Source organism: Schistocerca piceifrons, chromosome X, assembly GCF_021461385.2.
Source record: "Schistocerca piceifrons isolate TAMUIC-IGC-003096 chromosome X, iqSchPice1.1, whole genome shotgun sequence".
Taxonomy (NCBI): Eukaryota; Metazoa; Arthropoda; class Insecta; order Orthoptera; family Acrididae; genus Schistocerca; species Schistocerca piceifrons.
This window is the reverse complement of record NC_060149.1, coordinates 459,401,906-459,424,697: the sequence shown is the minus strand read 5'-3', so window position 1 is coordinate 459,424,697 and position 22,792 is coordinate 459,401,906.

Genomic DNA, 22,792 nt, shown 5'->3' with positions numbered 1-22,792 from the left:
GTATGGAAGTGAAACGTGGACGATAACTAGTTCGGACAAGAAGAGAATAGAAGCTTTCGAAATGTGGTGCTACAGAATAATGCTGAAGATTAGATGGGTAGATCGCATAACTAATGAGGTGGTACTGAACAGGATTTGGGAGAAGAGGAGTTTGTGCCACAACTTGACTAGAAGAAGGGATCGGTTGGTAGGACATGTTCTGAGGCATCAAGGGATCATAAATTCAGTATTGGAGGGCAGCGTGGAGGGTAAAAATCGTAGAGGGAGACCAAGAGATTAATACACTAAGCAGATTCAGAAGGATGTAGGTTGCAGTATCTACTGGTAGATGAAGAACCTTGCACATTATAGAGTAGCGTGGAGAGCTGCATCAAACCAGTCTCAGGACTGAAAACCACAACAACAACAGAATAACTACAGGTTTTCCACTTATTCTTGTAATTACATCATTGGACCCAAAATTTACCCATCCTTCATATTTATGCTAGAAGTCGTCACCCACCAACATTTCCACACTGAGTCCATTTATAATTAGAATACTCTGTTTTATGGCTACCTCACTTACAGTTATGGATAACAGGTCATCTTGTTTAACCACTTTCTTAGATTTTCCAGTAGCTACAATATTGTTTAGACCACTCACTGGCATGATAACCACTTCTTTATTATTTAGGGGAGTATTTACCAAATTGTGAGATACAGCACACACTTCCGAACCGGTATCAATTAGACAAGAAACTTCATCCTCAAACATCATTACTTCAATAATCGTTTGTCCTACATACTCTCTCCTGATTACATTCTCAGGCTCCTCTAACAAATCCTACACCACTTCTCGACTGTCGAATCCTACCTCCCTTGTGGAAATCATACTTACATTTACTGGGTCCTCCTTTGGCTTATTATTAGTAGTGGCAGCTTCCACAAGTCTGTCCACTATTGACAACTTAAAATACCTCTCCCACTCTTACCATAATTTTTCTCTGATTCTGCAACCCCTCCATGGTATTGTCAGAAATTTCCTCACCACTTTTTTCTTCCCCTTCTTCTGATTCTCCATTCTCACTTTCTGCAATTACTTCAGTTAATTTAGTCAAAACTTCATCGACTCCTACTCCCGCATTAATTCCACAATTCATTTGTAGCCTCTCATCTTTTTCGCAGTGCTGATTCACCCCTATTTCCTGATCTGAATCTTCCCTTAAATTTACTTGTTCTTTAACATTATGGTCCTTCTAATCTTCATTTGCACTGTTTCTATCATATAATGCTACGTTATTTACTAGATATACCTTTAGTTTCTCCGTGTCACTCTCCTCTGCTCTATTAGTGGTTAAATTATTATTATTACCACTATGTTGTTTTGTGGGCGCATTCCTTACAAAGGGTGTCGCTACCGGGTTTAACCTGTAATGTCTTCGTCTGCGTGCGCCAGCTTCATCGCAGACTGCTAACAGTTTTCCTGCTGGGTGTTGTAATTAGGTCTAAGACGCCTGTCATTGGGCGGGCACCGCCTTCTTGTTACGTCAGCACCCGACAGCTGATGGCAATCGTAATACTGAACCCGTTCGTTGATCCTATTTCCACTTACCTCTTCGTCCTCTAAATCTACCTCTGTATCCATTACCTCTTTGGACGCTGATTCTAATTAACTTCACCTCTATTATCATTCTGTCTGACACCATATTGCTAGACGCGTGAAAGATCTTTTACGGCCGGCCGGTGTGGCCGTGCGGTTCTAGGCGCTTCAGTCTGGAACCGCGAGACCGCTACGGTCGCAGGTTCGAATCCTGCCTCGGGCATGGATGTGTGTGATGTCCTTAGGTTAGTTAGGTTTCAGTAGTTCTAAGTTCTAGGGGACTGATGACCACAGATGTTATGTCCCATAGTGCTCAGAGTCAATTGAACCATTTGATCTCTTACGCGGGTCGTTTGGTAATGATCGTGTGCTCAGCCGCCACTTTCGTCATGCTTGGCCTCCCAGGTCCCCAGACCTCAGTCCGTGGGATTATTGGCTTTGGGGTTACCTGAAGTCGCCAGTGTATCGTGATCGACCGATATCTCTAGGGATGCTGAAAGACAACATCCGACGCCAATGCCTCACCATAACTCTGGACATGCTCTGCAGTGCTGTTCACAACATTATTCCTCGACTACAGCTATTTTTCAGGAATGATGGTGGACATATTGAGCATATCCTGTAAAGAACTTCATCTTTGCTTTGTCTTACTTTGTTATGCTAATTATTGCTATTCTGTTCAAATGAAGCGCCATCTGTTGGACATTTTTTTAACTTTTGTATTTTTTCTTTTGGTCCTAATAAAACCCCACGTCATTCCAAGCATGTGTGTCAATTTGTACCTCTCTATCTACATTATTCCGTGATTTATTCAGTTTTGAAATTTATTCTGACTTTTTGGTCACCCAGTACTTTATACCCTTCCCAGATAGTGAATAAATCTGTCAAGATTATCTCTAGGAGTTGAAATTACCTTGTTTCTCCGGTACAATGGCAGTTTATTTTCTATCCCCATAATTATTTGCTCAGTTTCTGCTTTTGAACTTAGATACGATAAAGTAGTTATCCATTTTTGTAAAAACCTTTTAATATTATCTTTCTGGCGTTCGTATCTCTCCCCTGACCAAAACTTATTCAAAACATCGTTCTGTCTCCTCTTGCTCCTATATTTTGCAAAAAAAGCCTGTTCAAAGTCCACCAACTTATCATAAGCTAAATTACCCAAAATTCTAGCTACTGTCATTAAATTAGATGTAATAAAACCTATTTTTTGCTTGTCATTCCATACTTTAGGTAACAAATGATCAAATTCGCTCCAGAATTATTTGAGTGCACATTCTTAATCTGATCAAATTTCGAAAATTGTTGATGAGTTATATACACTATTTCAGATGAGTCTATTACACTGTTAGACAGGATACTACCACTACTGCTGTTGACACACCATTCTACTTTTGTTAGTCAACTGTCATATTCACACCACTGTTCATTCACACTGGTACCTAACTGACTAATGTTAGTTTCTAGGTTAGTAATTTTACTAGCCACTTGTGCTCCAAACTTTGTACACCTGCTTTTCCTTCTTTAATTTTAGTTTCTAAGGCAGCATGGTTAACCTCACTGTAATTTTCTACACTCTGTATGTGTTCATGAATTTTATCCACTTCGGAATTGACATATTCTTTGAACTGTTCGCTGCCTTCAGCAACCTGCTTAATCTGGGAAGTTAGTTCACTTTCCACTGTTACAAATTCAGCATTGCATTCTTGTCTGACCTACTTAATTTCTCTTTTAATATTATTATTAAACAAAGTCAGGTCATTTTTCCACGAATCGCTAAAATTCAAATTTTATCTTCCATTTTGGATTCCATTTTAACCGAAAAATTAATAAATCCCTGTACAACTTCAGAATGCAATTCATCTATTTCAGAACTTAATGATGTTTTAATATCTGACCCCATTTTATTCATATTACTATTCATCTGACCCATATGCTTTAAAATATTTGCTAACATTTCTGTTCTTTGGTTGACAAGCTTCTAGCATTGCTCCTGGCTCTATGTCTTTAGCAGTAACAAGTATATTTTCAACATCGTCTCCCATCATGTTTTGTTCACTATCAGTCACACAATTAACATATAGCGAATCTGGCAAACTACTACTAACATTTGTTTGTGACGCATCAAAACTGAAATTATCAATCATGGAACCATTTTCTTCTTTTACGTTCCCCAAATCTATCCCCAGTCTCTCCTTTACTATCGTCTGATTGTTTTCAGTCACTTCAGACAGTTTTTCAGCACACACACAATGAAGTAAACCACTATTTAACTTTTGTCTTCAGACGTGTCCACCACGACAAGATGGAACAGTGCGTCCCCACAGCAGGCTCAGCAAACTCACGTCCAGTTTTAAGGGCCACCGCATCCACCACGGCTCCAACCTCCCCGTCAGTCTGATTTGTTTACTGTAGTAGCGCAGTGCCTACTGGTCATCAGTTGTCGGCACATCGTCTGCAACAGCATACCGTCAATTGTTCTCGGTGCATAGTACACTTCACTAATAATTTTGCACTCGAGTTCTTTGCCGCTGCATGTATCTATTGTCCCACAATATTTCCTTTATCATTCGTGTGTGAATACTTTACGAGATCATTTAAACACTGCTGCTTTATATAAAGCTCCTACACACCTGAACTTTACAAATGTTTTTCCCGGCTGACAAAGCCACAATTGTGACGGGGCGGGGTTTGCTTTTTTTTACTCTCTCATTACGTTGTCGCCACTTTGTAGGCTGCAAATTAAAATTCACCTACCTCTGCAACGCAGATACTTACAAGATGATGTAAAAGGAGCATTGATAAAAAACACCATCTAACATCTACAATTACTGAGGCCACGCAACACTTGTTATGAAAGACAGTTCTGTAGAAAAATTGTCATTCAGTTTTATCGGGCAGTGAGAGAATGGATTGGCTTCTGGAAAATATTGATCGAAATTTCCACACTAAAATGTTTATTTGGTCCTTGATAGCCAGAAACAAGTAATATTCAGTTCACATTTAACTATAAGTATCTAAAGCCGAACAGTTTGTTGCAGCGTAATTTGTTCGTGGGACACTTCACTGAGTTACGAATAAAATTTGGAGAACAACGTTAAGTAACTAAGTATCATTATTTTCCTATAACGTAAGAGACGTAAGCAAGTCAGGGCACTAAACTTGCCTGGAGGCACGAATGTCACGTCTTTCATATTGAACTGGCGTTTGAAGTGACATTTCACGTCAGTGATGGGAGCACTTCGTGATGTATGTAATATGTTTAGAATCATAATACGTTTACAACATACTGTCTTAGAAAACTGGGTGTAAGTGTGTATGAGTGATTCGATATGAACCGGAGGCTGGTTTACGTGGCAGAAATGAAAGAGAAAATAAGAAAAAATGAGCATGATATACGTCTTTATCTCGTGATACAGCACTCTTTTTTTGAAACTTAGTACACACTGAGATGCACTGTCGACACTTATTTCCACAGTTCTTTGTCGTGGACTCCTTATAGCAGATATTTTCATAAGAAATTTCTGAATTCCATTAAAGAAGATGGTGCCCATGTCCTTATGATGCTGAAAAGGCCTAAATCTCTTTCGCGCCAGTGGAGACTCGTTTAGCAGTCTTCTGTGTAATTTGAATTATATTTGAATACGTTAAGGCACGTACACATTGAGGAGTCTACGCCGAAGACGTTCCACCTGGTGTCGATTTATGAAACGATGAGTAGCGCTGTGCAAATGGGTGAGTCTTATGAATTCTGCCATTCATCGATAAATGGCAATGGCGTCATTTTCACAGCGGTGGTTGACTGCTGCCTCATATTTCCACCAAACTGCTACGAAATATTGATAAATTATATACACAAAAATACCCCGTACACCAGTCTACCGATTACTGAATATCGTGTTACAATCTATACAGTAGTTTCGGAGATTAGCCCGAATATACGAAAAGATGCGAGATGTGCACTTCAATTTATGCACGTAAAGTACACTCCTGGAAATGGAAAAAAGAACACATTGACACCGGTGTGTCAGACCCACCATACTTGCTCCAGACACTGCGAGAGGGCTGTACAAGCAATGATCACACGCACGGCACAGCGGACACACCAGGAACCGCGGTGTTGGCCGTCGAATGGCGCTAGCTGCGCAGCATTTGTGCACCGCCGCCGTCAGTGTCAGCCAGTTTGCCGTGGCATACGGAGCTCCATCGCAGTCTTTAACACTGGTAGCATGCCGCGACAGCGTGGACGTGAACCGTATGTGCAGTTGACGGACTTTGAGCGAGGGCGTATAGTGGGCATGCGGGAGGCCAGGTGGACGTACCGCCGAATTGCTCAACACGTGGGGCGTGAGGTCTCCACAGTACATCGATGTTGTCGCCAGTGGTCGGCGGAAGGTGCACGTGCCCGTCGACCTGGGACCGGACCGCAGCGACGCACGGATGCACGCCAAGACCGTAGGATCCTACGCAGTGCCGTAGGGGACCGCACCGCCACTTCCCAGCAAATTAGGGACACTGTTGCTCCTGGGGTATCGGCGAGGACCATTCGCAACCGTCTCCATGAAGCTGGGCTACGGTCCCGCACACCGTTAGGCCGTCTTCCGCTCACGCCCCAACATCGTGCAGCCCGCCTCCAGTGGTGTCGCGACAGGCGTGAATGGAGGGACGAATGGAGACGTGTCGTCTTCAGCGATGAGAGTCGCTTCTGCCTTGGTGCCAATGATGGTCGTATGCGTGTTTGGCGCCGTGCAGGTGAGCGCCACAATCAGGACTGCATACGACCGAGGCACACAGGGCCAACACCCAGCATCATGGTGTTGGGAGCGATCTCCTACACTGGCCGTACACCACTGGTGATCGTCGAGGGGACACGGAATAGTGCACGGTACATCCAAACCGTCATCGAACCCATCGTTCTACCATTCCTAGACCGGAAGGGAACTTGCTGTTCCCACAGGACAATGCACGTCCGCATGTATCCCGTGCCACCCAACGTGCTCTAGAAGGTGTAAGTCAACTACCCTGGCCAGCAAGATCTCCGGATCTGTCCCCCATTGAGCATGTTTGGGACTGGATGAAGCGTCGTCTCACGCGGTCTGCACGTCCAGCACGAACGCTGGTCCAACTGAGGCGCCAGGTGGAAATGGCATGGCAAGCCGTTCCACAGGACTACATCCAGCATCTCTACGATCGTCTCCATGGGAGAATAGCAGCCTGCATTGCTGCGAAAGGTGGATATACACTGTACTAGTGCCGACATTGTGCATGCTCTGTTGCCTGTGTCTATGTGCCTGTGGTTCTGTCAGTGTGATCATGTGATGTATCTGACCCCAGGAATGTGTCAATAAAGTTTCCCCTTCCTGGGACAATGAATTCACGATGTTCTTATTTCAATTTCCAGGAGTGTATATTTGTAGCATATCATGTATCGGAGGATGGCTGAGGGGATCAAGTTCTAAGGCCGCAAAAGAAAATAAAATGAAAATAAACAAACAAACTTGATTTAAACGTGTAGCCCTTGACGGCACCCCTGTTGTAAAGCGTGCTACGCACAAATTGCTTTTTGAGACTTATTGTCTCATTTTTTTGCTGCGGCTGACCCTTTGTTACACACCATTTCACCCTACCATCCAATGAATCGTGCTCGCATCTACGTGTGTATTGGGGAAAGGCAAAACCAGAAAGCTGAAACATACGATGCCTGAAGCTCTGCTGCAAAACTTTCTTTATACTGGGTGAGTCACTAACTATTGCCACCTAGAATAACTCCGAAAGTACGATAGGAACTGAAACGTTTGTGGGACACATGTTGCATGGGACAATGGGGGCCATAATATGGCGTTGGTTTTTTGTCGCTAAGTGGGGTCGCGTCAGAGATATGAATGTAAACTCTTTTTTTAAATGGAATGCTATAGTTTGGTACTTATTTTCTGATAGCGGCTATCGAGATGAATCCATGATGTGTAACAGGAAGGTCTTTGAAGGTCAACGAAGGTCACAAAGGTAGCATAAACGTCCTTTTACAGAAGGTGTTCGAAGTGATGACCATTGGTATCAATGCAATGTTGCAATCTTCTTATCATGGATTGAGTGGTATTCCTCATCACTTCGCCACTTATCGCAGCACGTGCTCTCTTAATTCTCCCTCGTATATCATGCAATTAGTAAATATTCAACGAATACGGCGTATCTATCTAACGTGCCACTGACATGTAAACACGTTTCGACGGTTTCGCAATACAACAATAATAGGAACGTTAAGACTAGTAGCGTCGAATCAAGAGAATGTACGAAAAACAAGTCGATATGCTTCTCATTTACGGAGAATACCACCGAAATCCGGTGAAAGATAGAGACTGATACGCTGAATGATGTCCTCAACGTACTCAACCCACACGTCGTACATTTATATGTGTGTATGATAAATTGAGAACGACTGGATCTTTAACGTATCGGAAACATATCCGGCAAAGGAAAGTTACTAATGAGGAAACGGAAACTGGTACTCTTGCCATTGTGGTTCGAGATCCTTGTGCTAGTTCGCGTCAAATCGCAAGGGAATCTGGCATGAGCCAGAGCAGTGTTGTTCGCGTTATGCATCGCCATAACTATCATCCTTGTCATATCAGTCTCCACCAAAAATTAACTGGTACGGATTGTATGCGTCGCACTGAATTCTGCCGATGGGCTCAACTTCAGATTCAGAGGGATGACACAATTATTAATTTGATATTATTTACTAATGAGGTTACAGTCACGAACCATGTAAATGTTAATTTGCATAATATGCATTATTGGGCAACTGTTGGCTGCGGCATGTTGCACACCAAAAACCGTGGTCGGTGAATGTATGCTGTGGGATTCTGGAGGACAGAACTATAGGTCCCTATTTAATTGAAAGAAATCTTAATGGCAGGAAGTACACCACATTCCTGCAAAAAACATTAGGTCTATTATAGGAAGAAATACCTTTAGGAACAAGGAAAAGAATGTGGTATCAACACGATGGGTTTCCGGAACATTTTTCGCTGATAGTTAGAAATGAGTTGCAGAGAGAAATTCCAAGTCGTTGGATTGGGCGCGGAGGAGATGTGTCGTGGCCGTCTCGTTCACCAGACTTGATGCCTCAGGATAATTTCTTATGAGGATTCGTAAAAGACATTGTTTATAAAGGCGATCCAACTACACCTGAAGATATGCAAGAGAGAACTGTCAGAGCTTGTGCTTCGATACATGCTGATGTGATAAGGAATACCACTCAATTCATGATAAGAAGATTGCAGCACTGCATTGATACCCATGGTGATGACTTCGAACACCTTCTGTAAACGGACGTTCATGCCACCTTTGTGACCTCCGTTGACCTTCAAAGACCTTCCTGTTACGTATCATTGGACTTGTCTCGATAGTCGCTATTAGAAAATAAGTACCAAACTACAGTATCCCATTAAAAAAAAAGGAAAAAAAAGTTGACTTTCATATCTCTGAAGCGACCCCACCTAGCAACAGAAAACTAACGTCGTATTATGGCCCAAGTTGTCCCATGCAACTTTTGTCCCACAAACTTTTCAGCTCCTATCATAATGTCGGAGTTATTCTTGATGGCAGTAGCTAGCGACTCACCCTGTATAAACGAAGCAAATCTCCATACCAACAGCGAAAAGGTGAGCAACAATGTAACTTGAAATCTGAATCACTTTTATTTTCTGGCGATTCTCCACATCACAGAACAGAATTAGATGCTAAAAGGAAGAGTGAAAGAAAGTGTTCCAGCTGGGATTCAATCCACCAACGTTTCAGGTTGCACTCACGCCCAGTACTACCACATCATGTACAAATATATTTATACTTACAGTTCTTTAGAGTCACTCCTGCTCTCTCGTGTTATGGCGGCTGCTCGCTAGCTGGCAATAGCATCGCTATCGTTTTCATAGTGGCGAGGGATTCTAACGGTCGCTACACCAAGGGGGTTGGGCGGGTGGGCAGGGGGAGGGATTGGGGACCTTATGATCACTTTTTGAAAAAGTTGTAATGTAGTCAGTTTCTATTTCAAAATTTTGGAAAAATACGCATTGCTTCAATTGTATTGTTATGCCAGATTCCTTATATTTTTTAAATTTTCAGTTAAATTTAACCCAAAAATTTAAGTCTAAGTAGCAGATTTCACTTTCACTGTCGTCGTCGGCTGATACTCGTATACGAGTTTTCATTTCTCTCCTGAGATTTCCTTTGTCACGGGTCAGGCGTGGAAGTGTCGTTGATGGCTTAGCAATCTAATCCTAGCGTGGAACAAACGGCCACAGACATTACAGCTGATGGAAGTTGGAGGACGTGGCTGAGCCTGGAGGAGTTTACGTCTCCGGCGTTTGTCATTCTCCATTCTTCGACGATCCAGTTCAATGTTTTGAAGAGCATTTGAGGTAACTGAGCGCCAGTGACTTTGATCTTCTGCTGTTGTGGACCAGTTAGTCGGATCGATGTTCAAGTTTTTCAGATTTTTCTTGTACTGATCCTTATAACGTTTGAGTGGGGCACCTCGTGGCCTTTTACCTGTGCTCACTTCGCTGTACAGCATTTGGCGTGGAAGTCTGTCATTTTTCATCCGCTAGACATGTCCGACCCATCTGAGTTGATGCCCAATGATAAGAGCTTCAATTCTATACATTTTTGCTTTCTCAAGAACAGCCATGTTGGATATGAAGTCATCCCATTTCAGGTTCATGATATATCTTAGCTTCTGTTGGTTGAAGAGTTCTAGTTTCTTCAGATCACAGCAATATAACGTCCAGGTTTCGCAACCATATAGCAGGATGGAAATGACTACAGCTTTGTACACCATCAGTTTGGTGTACATTGTTAGGTCTTTATTCAGGAAGACACGCTTTGTAAGACGTCAAAATGCAACATGGGCAGCACGTAATCTATTCTCCACATTTTTTCCAGATGAGCAGTTAGAAGACAGTATGCTTCCTAGGTAGAGGAAATGGTCCACTTGTTCCAAGGGTGTGTCATAAATGGATATGCTGAAACCAGGAAAGGAGGAGCCAGGAGTTGGCTGCACCATCACCTTTGTCTTTGGAATATTGACGGAGAGACCAAATCGTTCGTACGCCCTGCAGAATGAATCAACTGACAGCTGCAACTCTGCAGGTGAATGAGCTGGAGAAGCATTGTCATCAGCATACTGCAGCTCTGTCACACGAGTGGTACTGGTGAACCTTTTTGAATGGAGTCTGGACTGGTTGAATAATCCTCCATCGAACATGTACTTTAGTTCTATACGTGCATTGTTTACGGATGTCGCGTAAAGCATAGCTGCCAGATACAATGCAAATAATATTGGTGCAAGAACGCATCCTTGTTTAAGCCCACTTGTTATTCGTAAATCACCAGTTGTTTCATTCTGGCAGAGGACCTGTCCAGTCATATCATCGTGGAGAGTTTCAATGAAGTCAACAAAATATTCAGGGCAACCGAAGCGATTTAAGACCACCCACATGGCTTCTCTGGGAACTGTATCAAAGGCCTATTCTAGATCGTAGAAAGAAAGTAGTAAATGCTTTTGCTGTTCTCTGCACTTCTCCTGTAGTTGTCGTGCACAGAGAATCATGTCAATTGTCCCTCTTGAAGGTCGAAACCCGCATTGAGACTCAGGTAGTATAGTCTCTGAAAGTGTCTGGAGGCGATTTAAAAGTATTCTGGTAAAAATTTTGCCACTGACAGAGAGTAGAGATATTCCCCGGTAGTTACCACAGACGCTTCTGTCGCCCTTCTTGAAGATGGTAACAATTGTGGAGTTCTTCAAGTCAGCTGGTACCTTGCGGGTTTCCCACATTAATAGAATGAGTGAGAAGAGTCTAGTTTTTAGACGCAAGCCACCACCCTCAATAAGCTCCATCGGGATGCTGTCAGGTCCAGGAGCCTTCCCAGGTTTCACACTCTTGAGTGCCTTGCAAAATTCTAGAAAAGTTGGAGGATCAGCCATCCAGGGTTGTGGACGGTGCTGTGGGACATTTTTGAGAAATTCTCCAGCGGCAGTAGAAGGGTGGTTTAACAGTGAGCTGAAGTGCTCTTTCCAACGATTTAAGGTGTCCTGACTCTCAGTAAGAATGGTGGAGCTCCAGCGTAGAAGCCACGCAGGTTCCTTGCATCAGAAAGATTTTGGAGTTCTGTGGCTTTCTGTTGCCACCATTTGTTCTTGTTTGCTCGTATTTCACTTTGACATTTCTGCTTGAGTTCTTGAAAGTGTCCTTTCTTTCCTGCGCAGGACGGATCTTGAGCAAGGGATAGGTAAGCATCCCGCTTTGCATTGATGATGGCTTGAATTTCTCCACGATTGTCATGAAACCAGTCACTTCTTTTCCGTGCACTAAAACCAACAACATTCTCAGGAGTTTCTTTGATGATGTTCTTTAATGTGATCCATTCTTGTTCGACATAATCTGTGGTTGCTGGAGGTTTGTTAAGTTGTTCAGACAGTATGTCTTGGAAGTGTGAACGAACGTTTTTGTTGTTCAGGTTACTTATGTTGAATTTTCTGCGTGGTGGGTTTGAAAAGTGGGATCGTGGCTTGCAATACTTTGGTACTCTCAAACGGCTGACTAAAAGTATATGGTCAGTCCAGCACTGATCGATGTTTAGTGCTGCTTTTGTGATGAGAATATCTTTCTTGTCACGCTGTCGACTAATAACGTAGTCTATAAGATGCCAATGTTTGGAGCGTGGGTGTATTCATGTGGTCTTATAGCAGTTAGGCAAGCGGAATTGGGTATTGGAGATGAAAAGCTCGTGTTCAGCACATAGACCAAGAAGTAACAACCCATTTGTATTGCAATTTCCGACCCCTTGCTTACCCATCACGTCTCTCCAAAAATGGTTGTCCCTTCCCACTCTGGCATTGAAATCACCAAGTAAAATTAATTTATCTTTAATGTATATCTTAGAGAGAGTACTGTTCAGTTGGTGGTAGAACTGATTCTTTGTGTCTTCATCACTGTCTAAAGTAGGATCACATGCGGAGACGAAGGTGATGAAACTGTCTGAACCAATGGGTACTCTAAGAGTCATCAGTCTTTCATTAATTGAGACAGGTGTAAGTCGAAGATCTTTCACTATTTTCGTTTTTACGGCAAATCTTGCATCATGGATACGTGGTTCTCCTGCATCCTTTCCCTTCCAGAAGATGGTGTACCATGAACGTACCTCTCTAATGTGTCCCTCACCTGAGAGTCTTGTCTCACTCAAGGCAGCTATGTTTATATCTAGCCGGGCTAGTTCTTGGGTAATAAAAGCGGTTCTTCTCTCTGGCCTGTAATTTTTCACGTCCAGGAGGGTCCTGACATTCCATGTCCCTATTGTCATAATCATTTAATTCTTCTTTTGTTTACGTCCGCAGTATAAGGAGTGACCTACTGGGTGCGGATTCCCAGCCCGGTTCAAGTGTGACTTCCGATGTTTAGCCCACATTTTCTAGGGCCTTCCCCATTCAGGGTGGGCAGCGGTCATCCTAAATAGGCCTGGCCAGTCGCAGATGCAGGACCGGATTCCCGAGTAGTCACACTGGTTCTCAGGAAGGCGACCATCACACACCTGCCGCCAATGTGCAGGTCCAGACTAGTAGCTTCCAGCCTCACTCGAAGCCTGCTACCATCATCGTACTTATCCCATCGCCGTTGGTCTTTAGAGAAAATGACAGGAGAAATTGCCATTTGCTTGAATTTGTTTAAGGTGGATTACAACTTGCGAGGAAGTGACCCACACACTATGAATCTGGAACAATTCATCACGGCACATATGTATGTGACATGTGACTTCAGGTACCAGAACTGCAACGAACTGCCGTGAGCTCAATGATGACTGAGCGGTGCCTTTACAGCCAGTTCGTCTGGCATGACCTGTTCCGCCTCCACGATCGTTGAGAACCTGGGATATAAGATTCATCTTCCGCTCGCTTCGCCGTTGGGTCGAAGGGTAGATAATAGATACTAGAGAGGAAAGTGAAAGACACCCTTGGGCCTCGGAAACCTAATACCGTTGGGGTCGAAGAAACCAAGAGTTGGACAAGGGAGAACGGATAGGAAAGGAAACAGGAGAAGCCTGACACAAGTAAGTGGAAGTTATGCCAGGCTTAGCTAAGGGCCCGTGTGGTTGCCACCCACATACTCCCAAGACGGGAGCCTCCTGCGGGATCACTTTCACTAACAGATGAAGTATTCAGTATTTCGAAGTTCAAGGCCTTACCCACACATCATTATTCCTCTAAACAGCGCACTTACCTGTCAGAATCCGGCGACGCACGGCCTAGTCTTGCTCGCATGTCTACGTTTACTTGGGTCTCGTTACAAGTTGTTTTTGCCGGCCGGAGTGGCCGAGCGGTTAAAGGCGCTACAGTCTGGAACCGCACAACCGCTATGGTCGCAGGTTCGAATCCTGCCTGGGGCATGTATGTGAGTGATGTACTTAGGTTTGTTAGGTTTAAGTAGTTCTAAGTTCTAGGGGACGTATGACCACAGCAGTTGAGTCCCATAGTGCTCAGAGTCATTTGAACCATTTTACAAGTTGTTTTTCCTTATCGCAGACCTCCGCCTGCGAGTAGTGGACTTTCTCATTCGTCTTTACCACTTGCTGTGTCTCCGCTTTACCATCATCATCATCGTTATCGGCGGGGTAGTCTGAGGTAGCCTTCTGTTACCGAATGGCCAGCTCCCAGCCCGTAGCGTGACCAGGTCAGTGCTCTGACCACTATGGGACTTAACATCTATGGCCATCAGTCCCCTAGAACTTAGAACTACTTAAACCTAACTAACCTAAGGACATAACACACATCCATACCCGAGGCAAGATTCGAACCTGCGACCGTAGCGTTCACGCGGTTCCAGACTGAAGCGCCTAGAACCACACGGCCACACAGGCCGGCTGAGTCCGTACACCTATTGATCAAAATCAAATGAAAACCCCTACAGAAGTTCCTGGACTTCGACTGCATATGCACATGGAAGCAAGCAGGAGACTTCAGTTTACATGTGTGAGAAGGTTCCACACTGTTTGCCGCATAAAGGAAAATGTCAGCTGGAGAAAAGGTAGCTACGTTAGCACAGAGCTGGATGAAAGTTTCACTATCTAAGGCACCAAACAACGACATATTTGTAGAAAAAGTATAGAATAAATTTGCTTTGATAGTTTTGTATAAATTTTTTTTTTCTCCCGTGGAATTTGTGAAGGTGTACTTGGTCTCTTTCTGCAGCTAGCAGTTCAAATGGAGTTGTACCAAGTGATGGAACTTGCAGATATGATTTAGCAGCAAAGAAGGGGAAATGTTGAACTGAAGCAGATATCAGCGATGCTGGCTTACGGCTCCCACTATACTTCCAAGCCTGTTCCAACGATTAAGAGAAACAGGGAAGTTGATGCCATAAAATGATCGAGGAGGGCGACGAATTATGTGGACTGCGAACCTAGAGTATGCAGTGCTTGCTCGAGTGGATGAGGCCCCTGCAATCAGCGCTCGATCAGTTGCATGTGAAACAAATATTTCATACTGTACTGAAGGGCTACTATTACGGTAAATGGAGCAACACCTCTAACATCCACAGAAAATGCACGCTTTGACTCTTGCTGAGTCGGCCGGAGTGGCCGAGCGGTTCTAGGCGCTACAGTCCGGAACCGAGCGACCGCTACGGTCGCAAAAAATGGTCAAATGGCTCTGAGTACTGTGCGACTTAACGTCTGAGGTTATCAGTCGCCTAGAACTAAGAACTAATTAAAACTAACTAACCTAAGGACATCACACACATCCATGCCCGAGGCAGGATTCGAACCTGCGACCGTAGCGGTCGCTCGGCTCCAGACTGTAGCTCCCAGAACCGCACGGCCACTCCGGCCGGCGCTACGGTCGCGGGTTCGAATCCTGCCTCGGGCATGGATGTGTGTGTTGTCCTTAGATTAGTTAGGTTTAATTAGTTCTAAGTTCTGGGCGACTGATGACCTCAGATGTTAAGTTGCATAGTGCTCAGAGCCATTTGAACCAATTTGAACTCTTGCTGACTTCGTACCCCATGTTGTGTCCAGACAATGATTCCTACAGCGTCTCACAGTCTACCCTCACTTTCCTGCCTGTGTACTTTTTACGGATGATTCTGGGACCGAATGCTAAAGAGCCGCAATAGTCATTTTGGGATCGATGAGAAGTTCCGTGCAGTGGAACGGTTGTGAAGGGCCATCATCAGAGATTGTTAATCAGCATGTGGGCAGGCATAATCAATGATTTCGTACAAGGCCAGTTTCTTCTTCCTCACTGCTTAAATGCACCATTGCGCACTGTGTTTTTAGAGACATGTTATTCAAGTTCCTCGAACATATTGTTATTCGTCAGTGGACGTGGTCCCAACATGACGAAGCCCCACCTCACTTCGGACTGGGGGCTCGTGAACACTAATTCAGGCACTCCTTGATACATGGGTCGACAGAGCAGTTTTTGTGTCGTGGCCAGCACGTTCAACTTACCTCACGCCACATGACACATTCCTGAGGAGCCATATAAAAAGTTTGTGGTACGAGACGCCTGTCGAGATTGAAGAGAATCTCCTGGCAAGAATTCCAGCTACCTGCGACATTGTTCAAACGATACCGGGGATATTAGAGATGGTACGACAGAACTTGGTGCGGTTATGTCATACCTTCACTGACGCTGCGGGACGTCGTTTTGAACAATTGTTGTAAATATAGCTGCTTGTGGAATTTGTGCAGCTAAATGAAATTCATTGTTATTGTACCGTATATATAGGAATTTTGGTCTCTCTGGCATCAAGTTATGTGCGCCATCACTAGTACACCAAAAGGGAAACCTATATGGGATTAGTCTGTACATCATAATAATTGTTCGAAAGGTGGAAAACTTAGTTTGCGCATTGCGCGTGGCTAGAGCGAAACAGTAGCAGTTTTCGCCCATGCCTTTCGATCTGTTCTTTTCCAGAACAGGGACCCTCACCTCAAATTTATACATTCTATCTCCAACATCCCTGAAAGTCTGTAGTATAATTACGGAATCATACTGTAGATAAAGAAGTTGAAGTTTTAAAAATTACTGGAACAAAACCTTTCTTGTGTGTTCTTTCATCTCCACTTGACCGATGTCATTCATTGGGTATTTCTTTCTAGTTCTGTTAGTGACCGGAAATACATAGACTTACTGTGTTCGTTCTCAAATTATATACGCAGCTGTGAACGGAACAGTAATGACTGTAAGACGCACCTGGATTGTTTGATGCCATATACAACAGGCGATCTTTTGCTCATATTCACCACACAGTGCACATTTAGATAGTACTGACTATAAATTCGTACAGTTGTAGGAGTAACTGAATAAATTAAAATTTTCATTGAAACTAAACATCAGCCTCTTCCCTTGGTTCTTTACAGAAACAGTAAACGAGAATATTGTCAGGGCTTCAGTCTGTAGGCTGGTTTTGTGCAGCTCTTCACGCTAGTCCATCCTCTGCGAAACGCTTCATCCTTGTAAAACTACTGCAGACAATATCCATTTGCAACTGCTTACTGTCTGTAAGTGTTGTCCTCCTAGAATTCCCGCACTTCCTCCACACCCCACAAATAACTCTGAGCACTACGGGACTTAACTGCTGAGGTCATCAGTCCCCTAGAACTTAGAACTACTTAAACCTAACTAACCTAAGGACATCACACACATCCATACCCGAGGCAGGATTCGAACCTGCCACCGTAGCGGTCGCGCGGTTCCAGACTGTAGCGCCTACAACCGCTCGGCCACCCCGGCCGGCCCACACCCACACTCCAACCATTTTTTCCTCGATTCCAAAATTAAAAATTCCTTGATGCTTCATGATATGTCCTATCTACCGTACCCTACTTATAGCAATGTTTTGTCGTAATTCCATTTGCGAGTGCCATTCAGGACCTCCTTATTAGTAACTGTGTCTACCCATGTAATCTTCAGCACTCTTCTCCAGCATCCCATTTCAGATGTTGCGTTTCTCTTCTTGTCTGAAATGTCTATTATCCACGTTCACTTACGACCTGGCACCCCTAGACAAATGTCTACTGAAAGGCTTCCTTCAAATTAAATTTATATACAGTGTTAAACAAATTCAGTTTTTCGGAAACTCTTTCCTTTCTATGGCTAGTGCACATTTTATATCCACTCTGCTTCTCTCATAATCTGTTATTTTGCTGCCCCAATACCACAATTCACGTTCGCCTTTTAGTGTCGTGTTTCCTAATCTATTTTCATCAGTATCACCTGATTTCATTCGACTACATTCCACTGTCTAGTTTTATGTTTGTTGATGTTCATGTTAAAACCTCATATCAAGGTAGTATCCAGTCCTTTTAGCTGCTCTTGTAAGTCTTTCACCATGTCTGACTGAATCACAGTGTCGTCAGCGTGCCTGAGGGGATTTGCTTTTTACCCCTGAAACTTAATTTTCATTCCAGTTTTGTCTTTTGTTCGTTTTACTGCTTGCTCAATGTGCACATTAAGCATCGTCGGTGACAGGCTAGAATCCCGTGTCATTCCCTACTCACGTGCACATTACAACAATACATTGCAATATCGACTTAAACTGATGAAACCAGGTTCATATTCTGTCTGGAACGTTACTCGGAAAATCCTTCGTAAACCGACAGTTATTCCACTCTGTCTGGAACGTTACTCGGAGAATCCTTCGTAAACCGACAGTTATTCCACCACTAAATGACGGACCTACTATGGCTACTTCACAAATAAAAAAGGTGCACATTTTGAGAAAAGAAACTGTAATATCCTTTACTCCAAATTCTGCACCTTTCGATCCCTATAACATTGTTACTGCTGATATTACTGTCACCAATTATATAAATGATGAAAATGCTCTTGATGGGGCAAGCAACAGGGTTATACGAAACGTGTCTCCCAAAACTCGAAAAGCGTTGGTCGTTATCATTAAATCGTCGTTAAAACTAAGGCAAGGTCAATATGAATGAGACAATAACTTCTCCAGAATAATATTTAATCAGATATGATATGGACCTGGGAACTGGTTTCGACTAGTGGTAAATAGCAATATGGTACTAACTTCAAAACTTGTATTTTGACTCATTGAAAATTAATAATGCTCACAATTAACGCTCTCAATAAACTGATTATAAATTAACAATTAAAACTAAATTAAAATCCGTCCGAACAGGCCATGACGTCCCAACGGTACTGAGCGGCCGCCTTGTCATCCCCAGCGGCAGGTGTCATTGGATGCTGATATGGAGGCACATGTGGTCAGCACATCGCTCTCCCGACCATTTGTCAGTTTACCATACCGGAACCACAACTTCTCAGTCAAGTAGGTCCTCAGTTTGCCTCACAAGGACTGAGTGCACCCCACTTACAAACAGCGGTCGGCCGAACGGATGGTGACTGACCCTAGTGCTAGCCCAGCCCGACAGTGCCAACTTCGATGATTTGACTCAAACCAGTGTCAAGGTTGGCGCCGGTGGCGACACCTACAACGTGCTGACATGAGGAAAGTTTCAAACCGATTTCTCATACACAAACAGCAGTTGACCTGCGTTGCCTAGTGAAATGTTGTTGTGATGCCTCGTGTAAGGAGAAGTGCGTACCATCACGTTTCCGACTTTGATAAAGGTCGAATTGTAGCAATTGCGGTTTATCTTATTGCGACATCGCTGCTCACGTTGGTAGAGATCCAATGACTGTTAGCAGAATATGGAATCCGTGGGTTCAGGAGGGTAATACGGAACGCCGTGCTGGATCCCAACGGCCTCGTATCACTAGCAGTCGAGATGACAGGCATCTAATACGCATGGCTGTAACGGATCGTGCAGCCACGCCTCGATCCCTGAGTCAACAAATGGGGACATTTGCAAGACAACACCCATCTGCACGAACAGTTCGACGACGTTTGCAGCAGCATGGTCTATCAGCTCGGAAACCGTGGCTTCGGTTACGCTTGACGCTGCATCACAGACAGGAGCGCCTGCGATGGTGTACTCAACGACGAACCTGGGTGCACCAATGGCAAAACGTCATTTTTTCGGATGAATGCAGGTTCTGTTTACAGCATCATGATGGTCGCATCCGTGTTTGGCGACATAGCGGTGAACGCACATGGGAAGCGTGTATTCGTCATCGCCGTACTGGCGTATCACCCGGCGTGATGGTATGGGGTGCCGTTGGTTACACGTCTCGGTCACCTCTTGTTCGCATTGACGGCACTTTGAACAGTGGACGTTACATTTCAGATGTGTTACAACCCGTCGCTCTACCCTTCATTCGATCCCTGCGGAACCCGACATTTCAGCAGGATAATGCAAGACCGCATGTTGCAGGTCCTGTACGGGCCTTTCTGGATGCAGAAAATGTTCGACTGCTGCCCTGGCCAGCCCATTCTCCAGATCTCTCACCAATTGATAACGTCTGGTCAATGGTGGCCGAGCAACTGGCTCGTCACAATATGCCAGTCACTACTCTTGATGAACTGTGGCATCGTGTTGAAGCTGCATAGGCAGTTGTACCTGTACACGGCATCCAAGCTCTGTTTGACTCAATACCCAGGCGTAGCAAGGTTGTTACTACGGCCAGAGGTGGTTGTTCTGGGTACTAATTTATCAGGATCTTTGCACTCAAATTGCGTGAAAATGTAATCACATGTCAGTTCTAGTTTAATATATTTGTCCAATGAATACCCGTTTATCATCTGCATTTCTTCTTGGTGCAGTAATTTTAAGGGCCAGTAGTGTAGCTTTCAAGCTCTTATGCCAAACTTCGTTTCTCCACCAACACTCTGATTCGTCAGTTATTCACTTAGGATCTCAGAGGCCAGCACAAACATAAAAGCCCTAACTTTTGCTGTTACCGTGTCGACTTGCAATGCCCCAAACACAGATCTCACACATTTACTAATGTGTCGGTCACACATCATTGTAAATAATGTTTTATAATATCGTCATTGTTAATACGTAATTGTAATATTGCGTCAGTGAATAATGTTTTGCTCTTTTATTTCACAATAATGTTGTCCACTAGTCATGTATAATACTATTTCTAAATCTTCCACTATTTATAGTAACTAATGACCTAGTCCATGTAACGCAAAACTTGAATCCGTGTTCTGCACCACTTGTATGTTGTCATGTTGTGGCGTTTTTATTGCCTTTATGGAAATGGTTTTGCTCTACCAATGCCATGTTCTGCTAGATATACGAAATGTTACGTAGTTGGTTGTTAGGACCCTAGGGGCGGAACCCTACGCAACAAAAAGAATTAAAAATTTGAGATCCCACACGTCGGCTTCTACTAGTTTTTAGATTGTTCTGTAAATAATTCACCCCGGTATTTTATAATAACGACTTAGTGAACTAATGCCACATTCACATCGGTCAGATTCATCTTCGTCGAATTTGCAATTATTACACTCTTTTTGAAGTCCGAGAGTATTTCGTGACTCTCATGTACCTTGCACACTAAAAGAAAGACATTTGACAAGGCTGGGTCTCCTAAAGTCGTCAGCAGTCTGAGGAGATATCCTATGCTTCAGGATGCTTATTTTGTCTTAGATATTTTAGTGAGCTGTCAAACTCTTCTCACAGTGTCATACTTCCCATTCATCTTCATCTATTTCATTTTACTTTTCTGTAACGATGTCTTCAAGTTCATTTCCCTTGTGTAGCACTTATGTAAATTCCCTCCATCTTACATCCTTCTGTTACCTGCTTAGTGTCATGGAGAAACGATGAAGAGCAAAACTTCTGTTTACCGGAAAGGGATTCAAACTTCACTCCAGTTGAACAAAACTCCAGCATCTTAACAACGGAACAATAACCTCGTTGGTTAGGTGAGCAATATACGCATCTAAGTAATCATATTATGGTTGGTTATTTTTTAGTGCACAAACGCGTTCGTCGGATTATGTAAATCAATTTTCGATAACTCCGAAAGACATGACGAGAATTTGAATTATAATACTTCTAAAACAGTTTATAGTGTCTCAATCATTCCACCAGCTAGCCATGTGCGAAGAGTTGAAATGAAATAAACAAATGGTTCCTTATAAACTTGGTACGCTTTGTCGCATGGGGGCCACACGTTTTAAGCATATTGTACTTGATAAAGTGCCACTTTCTCTTTTGTAATTCACCCGGTTACGCTACGTCGTTATGAAAGTGTTCTGTATTGCATTTTTGGGAGCAAGTACGTTCACGACCGTAAACCTCGAGTGGCACTGTGATAAGAGCAGAGGTGAATGTTTGAGCGAACCTGCTGCCGCGTAAATTCCTTAGAACCACCACTGCTTCACAGAAGTCACGTATGCAGCCGATAAGAATCGCTGACACAATACACGACGCTTTCTGCCGAGTTGAGGAGTAATAGCGTCCACGTGCCAGCGATAATTTCTCCTCACGCTCCTTCAAACGAACCACTGATCCGATTTCTCTGGCAGCTAAGATCGGTAGCAGATAAGAATCACTGACAAAATGCAGGACGCATTCTGGCGAGCTGAGGAGTAATATTATCCGCGTGTCAGCCATGATTTCTCCTTTCACAGCCTCATACAAACAATTGATCCGATTTTCTGGCAGCTAATTGTCTTTCTTATTTCTAATAGGATAAATACTATAAAATACTTATAGCATCGTAGTCGTCCGCTGTCATTATAAAAATAATGTACACTCCTGGAAATTGAAATAAGAACACCGTGAATTCATTGTCCCAGGAAGGGGAAACTTTATTGACACATTCCTGGGGTCAGATACATCACATGATCACACTGACAGAACCACAGCCACATAGACACAGGCAACAGAGCATGCACAATGTCGGCACTAGTACAGTGTATATCCACCTTTCGCAGCAATGCAGGCTGCTATTCTCCCATGGAGACGATCGTAGAGATGCTGGATGTAGTCCTGTGGAACGGCTTGCCATGCCATTTCCACCTGGCGCCTCAGTTGGACCAGCGTTCGTGCTGGACGTGCAGACCGCGTGAGACGACGCTTCATCCAGTCCCAAACATGCTCAATGGGGGACAGATCCGGAGATCTTGCTGGCCAGGGTAGTTGACTTACACCTTCTAGAGCACGTTGGGTGGCACGGGATACATGCGGACGTGCATTGTCCTGTTGGAACAGAAAGTTCCCTTGCCGGTCTAGGAATGGTAGAACGATGGGTTCGATGACGGTTTGGATGTA